The 13,247-nt window shown below is 41.6% G+C and overlaps 1 protein-coding gene across 13 annotated transcripts in view; it reads right to left on the bottom strand.

The window, feature by feature from the left end:
* The window catches only part of TRIM68 (tripartite motif containing 68), a 167,987-nt gene that overhangs the window by 116,640 nt on the left and 38,100 nt on the right, over positions 1-13,247 (bottom strand). For 11 of the 13 annotated variants that reach the window (XM_079930813.1, XM_079930818.1, XM_079930820.1 and 8 more), the window contains one exon: positions 12,840-12,998. The exons of 1 other annotated variant lie outside the window; for it this stretch is intronic. The gene's annotated coding sequence lies outside the window, so the exon portion shown is untranslated. Of the gene's footprint in view, positions 1-3,001; positions 3,027-12,839; positions 12,999-13,247 lie in introns of those variants that run through there. One more of the 13 variants, XM_079930810.1, reaches the window with a different exon arrangement.

Below are 13,247 nucleotides of genomic sequence, written 5' to 3'. Positions count from 1 at the left end.
GTAGCATTACCAGTTTCACCAACCAGAAGGAGCTGGACCCATAGAATGCCAGAGCAGTCTTCTAAAAACAGCTAAAACACAGTTCAAAAGGCAGCACTTCACAGAATTGGAGTCCTATCCTTTAGGATGCAATCTATCAACTGAAGTAACAGCTGTATCTGAGCAAAATTTCAGAAACTGGGGCTGTAGAGCTCATCCTTCCTTCCTTTCCATTTTGCCCTTAGCAAGACAGGCCCACAGTAACTATGGTGGAGCTGCTCCTAAAATCTGAAGGAGATCTGTGCAAGGCAAGCAGGGATGCGGTGACCATAAAAAATATGCTTTTCAGACTGGACTGCAAGGAGCATATTTGACTGATAGTCTCAAGCATTGTGCTCTCAAGTTCATGGCATTGCTAAGCCCTAGTGGCTTCCAACCAATAGATGAGCACAGCGCTAATAAGGCAAATCTACTGGAGTGTGAGACCGGATTTCTCATGAGTTCCCTTGCCTCAAGACTTACACGCAGCCTTGCCAAAGTGTTCTTAGAAATACACGAAAGCCTAAGACCTTCCTCTTCTTTCCTCCCTCCCTCTCGGATCAGATCTGCCTGTGATTTCATGGCTCTTCCAGCCTCAGGATCCCTCTTTGTCTTACTTCATGAGCATTTCCTTCATGAGCATTTCCCCTCTGTATACCTCTGACACATCTAATTTAATGTTGGCACCTGCTCCTCACAGGGCCCATTCTAATGCAACTATGGTAACTCCCACTGAAAAATCTTCAACTCGTGTGCACAAGTCAGTCCTGTGGGGATAGCTAATACCTGTTATGATTATAAACCTGATGGAGAAAATGTTCACATATTGAGGTATGGGGAAGTCTTTTTGGCTTATACATGGTTCAACCTGACTTTTTGTGAACTAAGACAGACTCATTCATGGCCTGTCAAACACACAGCACATGCTCTTATCCATTAAGCTAAAGAATGTCCATTTTCAAGATAAGGATAAATAACTCCTTGCCTATGGCATCCATGTTAACACTCCATCAACAATAAGGTTCCCTTCCCAGACACCAGGGTCCTGCTGTCTCACTGTACACATACTCAGTTTGTCTCTTTTGAAACTTTAAAGGAACATCCCCCTATCACATTTATGCCTTATCAGAACAAGGAATATAAGACTATGCAGAAATATGCATCAACTGAGCAGTTTCTCGAAGCTGAGAGGCTGTCTCCTGGGCTACAGTCCTATTTGGCTCAAGAAAGTCTTTCCTATTATAGGCTGTTTATTGATTATTTCTGTCATCCAGCCCCTGATCTCTCTTCAAAGACTGCTCTCAGAACTTTGAGAATGAAAGCTGTGTAACTGTCACAACTCTCAATACATAGCTTAGCGATGCTCTCTTTTCCTTACCCTGGAACAGAATACATGAGCAAAGTTCTAAGTGCAGATAAATCTGAAGGACCTCGTGTCAGTAATGTCCTCAAGCAATTGAGTTTAAGGTGTAGCCTGAAGGCAGAGCAGCTAGCTTGAAGTTAACAGGCATTCCCACAATTCATGATGCCTCATGGGAAGGGAGACACAGCTATAAGAATAGCCTGATACTGCTCTAGACTAGCAGATTGAGGAACCTGGGCTGCAACAGTGTTAGTTTTTAAGTGTTTGGTTACTACCATTGAATTACCACTTTTTTTTTTAAGTTTTCGTTCCAAATTGCTCCTCTCTCCCCCTCCCAACTGTTGTACTCAGAACAGATGGGAAAATAGTATAAGGGGTATATTACCAACTGTTTGGCCCTTGTGAGACAAATTTGAACAGCTCTGGGATTTTGGGGGAAGCTGACTAAAATCCTGGAGGTACCTCAGCATCTCAGCCACTGGGCTGAAATTTTAGTTGTGTTGACTACCAATCTGAGTTGTTTGGACTTTCTTCCTATGTGGAGGTCCCTTTCTCCATCTGTTCCCTGAGGTTGCCCTATGCTTATCTCTACTCAGCTCACTCTTGGAAAGTGTCTCTTACTTATTCAATAGATAATACCTAATGGGACTCTCTCAGCTCCAAACTAAGCTTTGATATTAGAACATTCATAGCTCATAGATAATGGTCTTTGCCCATTTTGGTTCACATAGAGCTACAGGTAATAGTGTCCCCAGCCTTCTTATACTGAGGACTGACACGTTACACAAGGACATCTCTACCCCCAAATCTGATTCTTCCCTATTAGATGTAGGTTTTTTATTTTATTTTGTGGGGAGAGGGAAGATTTACTATCTGCATTTGGTGCCTTGGGCTCTTCATCCAAGGACCTCATACAACCTTTCACGGATGCTGGGGATTTTGCAGCACATGCTCATCGTCCTATAGTAGCCAATGCGTCCAGGGGCAGTGACCTCACAAGACAGAACAAAGATGTCTGAGAAACTACTCTAAGAAAAAAGACCCCACTGAATTAGAGTCCATTAGAAGGAGAATTACTGGGAAGACCTTCAAGATGGCAGAGGAGTAAGATGTGGAGATCACCTTCCTCCCCACAAATACATCAGAAATACATCTACATGTGGAACTACTCCTACAGAACACCTACTGAACACTGGCAGAAGACCTCAGACTTCCCAAAAGGCAAGAAAATCCCCACATACCTGGATAGGGCAAAAGCAAAAAAAAAAAAAAAAAAAAAAGGACAAAAGAATAGGGACAGGACCTGCACCTCTGGGAGGGAGCTGTGAAGGAGGAAAAGTTTCCACACACTAGGAAGCCTCTTCACTGGCCAGGATGGGAGGTGGAGAGGGGGAAGCTTTGGAGCCACAGAGGAGAGCACAGCAACAGGGGTGCAGAGGAAAAAGCAGAGAGATTCTCACATACAGGACACCAGCCTGAGACATTTGTCTGCTCAACCACCTGGGCGGGTGAGGGCTGGGAGTTGACGCTCAGGCTTTGGAGATTAGAACCCAGGGAGAAGACTGGGGTTGGCTGTGTGAAGATAGCCAGAAGGAGGCTAGTGCACCACAGCTAGCTGGGAGGGAGTCTGGGAAATAGTCTGGACCTGCCAAAGAGACAAGAGACGATTGTTTCAGGGTGTATGAGAAGAGGGGATTCCTTCCCTGTGTGCCCACAGAAGGCAGAGCACCACCACCTAAGTGAGCTCCAGAGACGGGCACAAACTACGGCTATCAGCTCGGACCCCAGAGTTGGGCATGAACTGCTAACACTGCTGCCACTGCCACCAAGAAGCCTGTGTGCAAGCACAGGTCACTACGCACACCCCCCTGGGAGCCTGTGCAGCACGCCACTGCCAGGGTCGCGTAATCCAGAGACAACTTCCCCAGGAGAACACACGGCATGCCTCAGGCTGTTGCAATGTCACACTGGCCTCTGCTGCTACAGGATCACCCCTCATTCCAATTATGACTACCGTACCCCTCCCTCTCCCAGGCTTGAGTGAGCAAGAGAGCACTAATCAGCTGCTGCTTTACCCCTTTCTGTCTGGGTGGGGAACAGACTCCTCAAGGTGGCCTACACACAGAGGCAGGGGCCAAAATCAAAGCTGAACCCCAGGAGCTGTGAGAACAAAGAAGAGAAAGGGAAATCTCCCCAGCAGCCTCAGGAGCAACTGATTAAATCCCCACGATCAACTTGATAAACGCTGCATCTGTGGAATACCTGAATAGACAACAAATGTTCCTGAAATTGAGGTGGTGGACTTCGGGAGCAACTGTAGACTTGGGGTTTGCTTTCTGTCTCTAATTTGTTTCTGATTTTATATTTATCTTAGTTTAGTTTCAGTGCTTATTATCATTGTTGGATTTGTTTATTTGGTGCTCTCTAAATTTTTATATATATTTTTTTATTTTTATACATTTTTAAACATTAAAAAAATTGTTTTCCTTCTTCTCTGAGTGTGTATGTGTATGCTTATTTGTGTGATTGTCTTTTTAGGTTTGCTTTTACCATTTGTCCAAGGATTTTGACTGGTTTTTTTGCTTCTTTCTTTCTTCCTTTTCTTCTGAGCTGTGTGGCTGGCAAGGTCTTGGTGCTCTGGCTGGGTGTCAGACCTGAGCCCCTGAGGTGGGAGGGCTGAGTCCAGGACACTGGACCACCAGAAACCTCCCAGTCCCATGTAATGTCAATCGGCGAGAGCTCTCCCAGGGATCTTTGTCTCAACACTAAGACCAAGCCCCACTCAACAGCTAGCAAGCTCCAGTGCTGGAAGCCCCATGCCAAACTAGCAAGACAGGAACAAACTCCACCCATTAGCACAGAGGCTGCCTAAAGTCATACTAAGTTCAGACACTCCAAAACACACAACCAGATGCAGCCCAGCCCACCAGAAAAACAAGATCGAGCCCCATCCACCAGAACACAGGCACCAGTCCCCTCCACAAGACACTGAACCAACCTCACACACTGGGGGTAGACACCAAAAATAATGGGAACTATGAACCTGCAGCCTGCAGACTATGCTACAAAGCTACAGTAATCACGACAGTATGGTACTGGCACAAAAACAGAAATATAGATCAATGGAACAGGATAGAAAGCCCAGAGATAAACCCATGCACCTATGGTCAATTAATCTATGACAAAGGAGGCAAGGATATACAATGGAGAAAGGACAGTCTCTTCAATAAGTGGTGCTGGGAAAACTGGACAGGTACATGTAAAAGAATGAAATTAGAACACTCCCTAACACCATACACAAAAATAAACTCAAAATGGATTAGAGACCTAAATGTAAGGCCAGACACTATCAAACTCTTAGAGGAAAACATAGGCAGAACACTCTATGAGATAAATCACAGCAAGATCCTTTTTGACCCACCTCTTAGAGAAATGGAAATAAAAACAAAAATAAACAAATGGGACCTAATGAAACTTCAAAGCTTTTGCACAGCAAAGGAAACCATAAACAAGACCAAAAGACAACCCTCAGAATGGGAGAAAATATTTGCACACAAAGCAACTGACAATGGATTAATCTCCATTGCAGCTCAATATCAAAAAAAACAAACAATCCAATCCATAATGGGCAGAAGACCTAAACAGACATTTCTCCAAAGAAGATATACAGATTGCCAACAGACACATGAAAGGATGCTCAACATCACTAATCATTAGAGAAATGCAAATCAAAACCACAGCGAGATATCACCTCACACCGGTCAGAATGGCCACCATCAAACAATCTACAAACAATAAATGCTGGAGAGGGTGTGGAGAAAAGGGAACCCTCTAGCACTGTTGGTGGGAATGTATATTGATACAGCCACTATGGAGAACAGTATGGAGGTTCCTTAAAAAACTAAAAATAAAACTACCATATGACCCAGCAATCCCACTAGTGGGCATATACACTGAGAAAACCATAATTCAAAAAGAGTCATGTACCAAAATGTTCACTGCAGCCCTGTTTACAATAGCCAGGAGATGGAAGCTACCTAAGTGTCCATCATCAGATGAATGGATAAAGAAGACATGGCACATATATACAATGGAATATTACTCAGCCATAAAAAGAAACGAAATTGAGTTATTTGTAGTGAGGTGGATGGACCTAGAGTCTGTCATACAGAGTGAAGTAGGTCAGAAAGAAAAAAACAAATACCATATGCTAACACATATATATATGGAATCTAAGAAAAAGAAAAGTCATGAAGAACCTAGGGGTAAGGCAGGAATAAAGACGCAGATCTCCTAGAGAACGGACTTGAGGTTATGGGGAGGGGGAAGTGTGAGCTGTGACAGGGCGAGAGAGAGTCATGGACATATACACACTAACAAACGTAGTAAGGTAGATAGCTAGTGGGAAGCAGCCGCATGGCACAGGGATATTGGCTTGGTGCTTTGTGACAGCCTGGAGGGGTGGGATAGGGAGGGTGGGAGGGAGGGAGACGCAAGAGGGAAGACATATGGGAACATATGTTTATGTATGACTGATTCACTTTGTTATAAAGCAGAAACTAACACACCATTGTAAAGCAATTATACCCCAATAAAGATGTTAAAAAAAAAAAAGAACCTAGGGGTAAGACGGGAATAAAGACACAGACCTACTAGAGAACGGACTTGAGGATGTGGGGAGGGGGAAGTGTAAGCTGTGAGAAAGTGAGAGAGTGGCATGGACATATATACACTACCAAACGTAAAATAGATAGCTAGTGGGAAGAAGCTGCATGGCACAGGGAGATCAGCTTGGTGGTTTGTGACCACCTAGAGGGGTGGGATAGGGAGGGTGGGAGGGTGGGAGGGAGGGAGATGCAAGAGGGAAGAGATATGGGAACATATGTATAACTGATTCACTTTGCTATAAAGCAGAAACACACCATTGTAAAGCAATTATACTCCAATAAAGATGTTAAAAAATGATGTAGCACATATATACAATGGAATATTACTGAGCCATAAAAAGAAATGAAATTGAGTTATTTGTAGTGAGGTGGATGGACCTAGAGTCTCTCATACAGAGTGAAGTCAGAAAGAGTGAAACAAATACCGTATGCTAAAACATATGTATGGAATCTAAAAAAAAAATGGTTCTGATGAACCTCGGGGAGGACAGGAATAAAGACACAGACGTATAGACTTGAGGACACAGGGAGGGGGAAGGGTAAGCTGTGTAGAGAGAGAGTACCCCTGACTTATACACACTACCAAATAAAATAGATATCTAGTGGGAAGTAGCAGCATAGCACAGCGAGATCAACTCCGTGCTTTGTGACCACCTAGAGGGGTGGGACAGCGAGTGTGGAAGGGAGATGCAAGAGGGAGGGGATATGGGGATATATGTATACATATCACTGATTCACTTTGTTATGTAGCAGAAACTAACACAACATTGTAAAGCAGCTATACTCCAATAAAGGTGTTAAAGGAGAATTATTAGAACAGATGGATGACTACTAGCAGTGGTCATGTGTTTGTATTATGTGCATAAGACAAACAGGATTTAACTTGGCACAAAGTTGCCTTTGCTTTGTAGAAGTATATGGGTAAGGAAATAGAACAGTCCTTCATCCTCAGTCCCATTGGGAGGTCCTATAACTATGCAGCCTCCTGGACTCTCATCCCTGCAGGGATGTGAATGAAGATGAGAAAGGATCAAAGGATGAGGCTAACATGAGTTACGTTCCACCTTACACAGAGATCCCTGCATTGATATTCCACTGGAGTTTTGCCTTTTCAAGTATATACGTCCAGGACCTATGCCATAGACCCACAGGTCCATCTTTTTCTCACAGACCAGGAGATCAGTCAACAGGACAATCATCTCTTTGTGCACAGCATTCCACCTTTATCTTAACTCAGTAAGAACTTACTGACAGGAGGGCCTGTTCAATTAGTGTACCTGGAAAAATCACTATCCACATGGAAATTCTTTAGATCCCAACCTTACTCCATAAACAAAAATGAATTCCAGATGTATGAAGAATTTAAATGTGAAAGTAACCTTAATTCTTGGTATAGAAATATAGGTGAATAAGTTAGTTCTTGGGAGAAATGAGAATTTAGACATATGTCTCCTCCAAGAAATGTAGAAAATTGGACTAAATTTTCAAAAGCGCCTTAAATTATAAGACATTATAAATGGAAAGATTCACATACACAAAGGACTTATAAAGATCTAAATAACTATCAAATGTCCTAATGTTAAGAGAAATTGGACAAGAAAATGGTTTCAAACAAAACCTTTAAACACACAAGAAATTATAAATAGCAATCAGTAATATATATCGAGATATTATCATTGAAGGCCATTTAATTTTGAAAAATAAGATCTGAGTGTTGGAGAGGGTGTTGGTTAAGTTTTTTTTATGATGTAAATCAAGGCAATGACTTTGAATGACAGTTTCGCACTGTCTCCTACAATTGAGCATTTGTATACCCTTATAGTTTGAGTTTCACTCTAAGTATACCAAGAAGCTTACATGTACAACAATGGACATGTAAAAGTGTTCACAGATGCACTTAATAGCAAAGTCCTAAAACTCCAAAGACTCAGTAAGAGCATGCATAAACTATGTATTTACACAATGAAATGTCAGACAAGTCAGAATGAACGACGGCAACGTAGATATGAAGTCTTCAAATCGGTTTTATGAAGGGATTATGCAGAACACTGTTTAAGTAAAAAATGACTAACTTCTAATATGTACATTTAGATAAACAGAAACATGGATTTTGTGCTCTGCATTTAAGGCAGAGCTCAATTAATTTGAGCTGCTGCAAAAACAGATCAAGTCTTGTAAAGAGTGTTAACTTGGGTGTACCACATCTCTTTCTACAGGCATCTTATCTCTACTGCTCTCCCTGGCTTTCTAAGCCATCTAAAATTGAACTGTACTAGTCTATCTCCAAGTTTCTGTGGCAGGAGGGTAGGAGCCTTATTTCAGCCAATGCTTGGCTCCAAGTTGCCAATCTACCTCACATATGAAAATGTGAGAAATTTTTCCTCTGGATAAAGGCTATTAAACACAGGTGACTATCCAAATTACCAGGTGAATTTAAGATAACTGTGCAACCAATGGTACTCTTCAGTCCTTATTTATCATCTATCTTGATAACAGGCATGTAATGGGATACCTACTTTGCTATATAAATGGACAAAATTTCTGTCTTTGCAGTCTCTTTAGCTAGTTGCTTGTCATGAGCACCACATGCTAATGCTTATTCAATACTTCTCTTGTACCTTTGTGGAGTGGTTCTGTTAGCAGGATGCTGTGTTTAAAGTTTTATTTCCTCAAAACTAGTTAGGATGCTGAGTCAAGTTGTCAGCTAGACAATACAAAGCCCCAGTATCCTAGTTGTAGAATGTTAACTAAGTTTCTTGGTATCTCACTCAGATTCTCTCAGTTGCTAACCCTAACTCACCCCAACACTATCAAAATGCAAGGTTTTAGAGGAACCTGGATAAATCTGAAAACTGTCTTTAAGGGCATGAATAAAGAACCTTTTTGAGTGTTAGTCATTGGTGGAAAAGGTGACTGCTTATAAGAGGTTCTTTATCAGAGGGATGAATGTTTATGGCTTGTTATTTGACAGTCAAGTTCAATAGTGATTCTTTAAGAACATGCATTAGCTGGTGGTCATTGCAGAAGAGAGATACTGCAAACTTTGCTGTCCAAGAAACTACTGTTAAGTAGCAGCAGCCAAAAGGAAAAGGCATGTACTGAGTTTGCATTAACCCCTCACCACACATCCCACTTCTTCTGGCTGTTGATGCCACAACCTCTATAAAGAGCATGGAGTAAGGCGGCCAATCAGAAGTCTGTTTATAGGAAAAAAGGAAGCAAGGTAATAGCTTGCACCCTATTGTGTGCATCCAAACTTATGTGCAGTGAGTCCAGACTTAACTGTTCCAAAAAAGGATTGCTTTCTACCTAGATCTACTCAAAAGAATTCTTGATACCAATATCGGACATGCAAACCCTGGAGAAACCCTACATGGGGGCATGGAATTCTCAGCAACAGAACACAGAAATATGAGGAAACTGAAGATGCAATTACCCTGTCATGTCCTTTTCTTAGGGTTGACAATTATCACTGCTCTGACCTGGACAGCTTCCACAAGACCAGACAGCGAAAGTTTAAGACTGCTTTAAAACATCATCCCAAGTTGAACCCAGCTCAGGAGCCATCATGTAACCATAAACAAAAAGCTCCCAATGACCTGAAGAGTCTTCAGTTAGAAGAACAGTTATGCAGACTCACAAATCTTGTGACGAGCACTGAACCATCAACCTCTAGTTCCTGTGGGACAAGAGTCCTAAAATAAGCCCAAGGCAATACTGTTAGCAAAACAGAGACTAGGAAGCTTTCCACTGGTATTTAATATTATGTCTAGGTAACAGCTGCTGAAGATAACATGTTAGATTGAACAGCAACTCCTGCTACTATAGCAGTGCTGCATTCCTGAAAGGGAGTCCTCGAGGCTACAAACACTAGGGTACCCTACTGCAAGGGGCATTTCTCCTGAACTCGCAGGTCTCCTTAATTGTCCCTGCTCTCATCTTCCCTGGTGAAAACTCCTTCCTCATCATTTGATCCAGGATTGGACCACCTCCCCCCACACAATATGGCAGCTGCCACTTTCACCACATAACTAGGATTGTTAGTGGTTTGTTGGTCTGCCTTATGACACCATTAAGTTAAAAATTCTGTAATAGTTGATAGGAAACAGGGTCCTAAGATATTCTGCTTCATGTTGTGATGGCTCACAATAAGAATAAGATTATTCTACATGGATGAAGATAAGCTCTCTAAAGGAAGCCAGCCACAAGTGAGGGTATTTAATCCTGCTGGGTTAGTCGTATTAGTAAGTGATGAACGGCATCTGTGAGCTTCTGACTTAACATGCTATCTCAGCCCTCAGTCAGAAATAACTACTCATGCACTAAGGAAAACTTTGAATTCCCTTTAAGCAACAGACAAATGAGTCCTTTAGGAAGTGCACTTAGATTTCACCTATCAACAGGGTCCCAGTGCATTTCATGGCTTCTCCTGTAACAGGATTCTTTCACTCTCTGAGGACACAAGCAGTATCAGGGAGGAAGGAAAACTTCTGGAATCAGTGTCACAATCCCATTTACTGGCCCAATTCCATCCTCCAACCCATATACTTTACAGGGATCTTGTTTCTCAACTCAATTATGAGGTTAATGAGTCTCAACTGCAGGCTGAGGAACATGAGCAAACCCTACCAGAACATAGGTTCTGAAGTATAGATTCTTGAATTTAAAGGTCTGTAGTTTGGACATGAATTATGGAAGGGAACTCTCAAGTCTGGTGTCCCATAAGAAAGCTGCAGATTGTGATTTCAGCAGTACCGTTATGATTAATTGAAAATCCTAGGGTTATAAAAGAAAGACTACTTCTGAAAAAATTAAATAATTTCAAAGACTTTAACAGTTAGGGGCCAAGGAAGTACACAAGAGGAACCACCTGTTTCTATGAAGACAAAAACGCCAAGTCAAGAGCTCGAAAGAAAAAGAGGGACATCTAAACAGCACGAATATGAGGACATTATGGATAGTATAGTCTATCCCCTCAGTACAAGTCATTCCCTAGCCTTGGGTCTTGCCTCCAAAATTCCATGAATACAAATGGAATCAGAATCTAAATGAACACGAGTGTCTCCCAGAGGGAGAGATGAATAAGCAGAGCACAAGGGAATTTTGGACAGTGAAACAATTCTTTATGATACTACAATGGTGGATACATGTCATTTTATATTTATCAAAACTCATAAAATGTATAACAACAAGAGTAAACCCTAATATAAATTATGGATTTTGGGTGATGATGTGTCAGCAAAGATTCATTGATTGTTAACAAGTGTAGGATTCTGGTGAGGAATATGCACAGCATAGAAGTTGTATGTATATGGAACTCTCTATATCTCCTGCTCAATTTTGTTGTGAATCTAAAACTGCTCTAAAAAATAAAGTTTATTAAGAACAACAACAAAAAGTTTATGAGGAGATGTCCTATCAACTTTAATGATGCTTCTTATGATGCTTCTTAGGAATTAGTCCAAGGGATAGCAAATTTCAAGGAACTAATTACTTCCTTATAATTTACCAAGAAAAAATGCATTAGATCAGAATGAAATTATCTTGTAGATTTCCAATTTTCACCAGAAATTTGGTTTACTTCCATAACACACACACATATGTATACATATACATATGTATATGTGTATGTTTATAATGCTTTAATTTAAAATTTTAAACACTTGAATAAAAGTTATTATTATTATTTAAAAAAAAGTGTCTCCCACATTTCAACCTAAGAAAGAGTCTGATTAAGAGGAATGGAGAGATCAGGAAAGTTAAATTGGACTAACAACCCTTGTGTCCTGAAAAGACTTCGTTAAAAAATGGATCTCATACAGGACAAATGTTCTAGACACAAAATGACTAGACACTGAATCCTTCCTGAAAGTTCTGGATGGCTTTGGAGTAGAAGGTAACTATAAAGTAAGCCTACTGAAGCCACTAGGAAGACAATAGGCTGTATTCATAGTTTCCCTCTGCTGTTATGAGTCAGGAGAGAAAGTAGCCCATATCCGCCCTTGTCAGGGATGGTGAGGCTACTTTTAAGAGATTAAGCTAGAGTTAGAACCAAAGGTTGAGCCAACCAAAGAAGGTCCTTCTTGCAGCTCCATCGTAAGGGATGCCATATGGAAAATTAGGAATGCCCTTCCTAATGAAAGCAGGGTTAGTGCTGGTAGCCCGGCCCTTTAGCTAGCATCATCTTTGAGACTTATTTCCAGTTCCAGGTTTTCCAAGAGCCCCACAACAAGCCAAGTAAATGAAGCAGGGGTGGAGGAAAGAATTCCACCTGAAGAGATAGTTTCCAGTATCTGATCAGCCCTAAGCATTTCTTTAACTCAGTATCAAGTTTCTCTCTTTTTTTTTTTTTTTTTTTTTTTCAGTATGCGGACTTCTCACTGCTGTGGCCTCTCCCGTTGATGAGCGCAGGCTCAGCCGCCATGGCTCACGGGCCCAGCCGCTCCGCGGCATGTGGGATCTTCCCGGACCGGGGCACGAACCTGTGTCCCCTGCATCGGCAGGCAGACTCTCAACCACTGTGCCACCAGGGAAGCCCCAAGTTTCTCTTTTTTCATTAGTGAAAAGAAAGCCCAAGTCTTGACTTCTTGCAAATAGTTTGGGATTGTAAGCGAGATGAAATGAAAGAGGGCTAAAATCTAGGTGCCTTGTTCATTTTGCTTGTTTCCACCCCACCCCCACCCAGCAGCAGGAAATTCACTGTCTCCCAAAGTAGGCAGAAACAGTAAAGCAAAGAAAAACAGACACTAACAGAAAATAGAACCTAAATTTGAAAATCTCCAGGCTCTCACCTCTAGTACTTATGATGAACGCTCGTTTCGCTCCAGTCTGCAGTAGAAAGAGCTGGCAAGCTGCAGAATCTCACTTAAGCAGAAGTGAAGTGAACCTAATTGGTCAGAGTTGGAGGCCGGACATGATTGGTCAGGCTGGAACCAATCAGCTTCCTGAATCTGTTAAACCAGAAGTAAAGTGGCAGCTGAGGACTGGTGCTTACTTTTTTTTTAATTGGGAGGGAGACCTTAAAGTATGTCCACCTGTAAGTACTTATGGTAATTCACTCTTCAACAAGAAAAAAAGTTGCAACTGTCAGAAATGGGCTAGAATCTTAAACTTGATAGTAAAGAAAATAAACTTAGTAAATAGTGATATTACACCACTCCACCTGAAAAACAATAAACATTTCCTTAATTATTATAGAA

The sequence above is a fragment of the Stenella coeruleoalba genome (assembly GCF_951394435.1).
Source record: "Stenella coeruleoalba genome assembly, chromosome: 8".
Taxonomy (NCBI): domain Eukaryota; kingdom Metazoa; phylum Chordata; class Mammalia; order Artiodactyla; family Delphinidae; genus Stenella; species Stenella coeruleoalba.
Note: the sequence above shows the minus strand (reverse complement) of the source record. Positions and strands in the feature narration are given on the sequence as shown.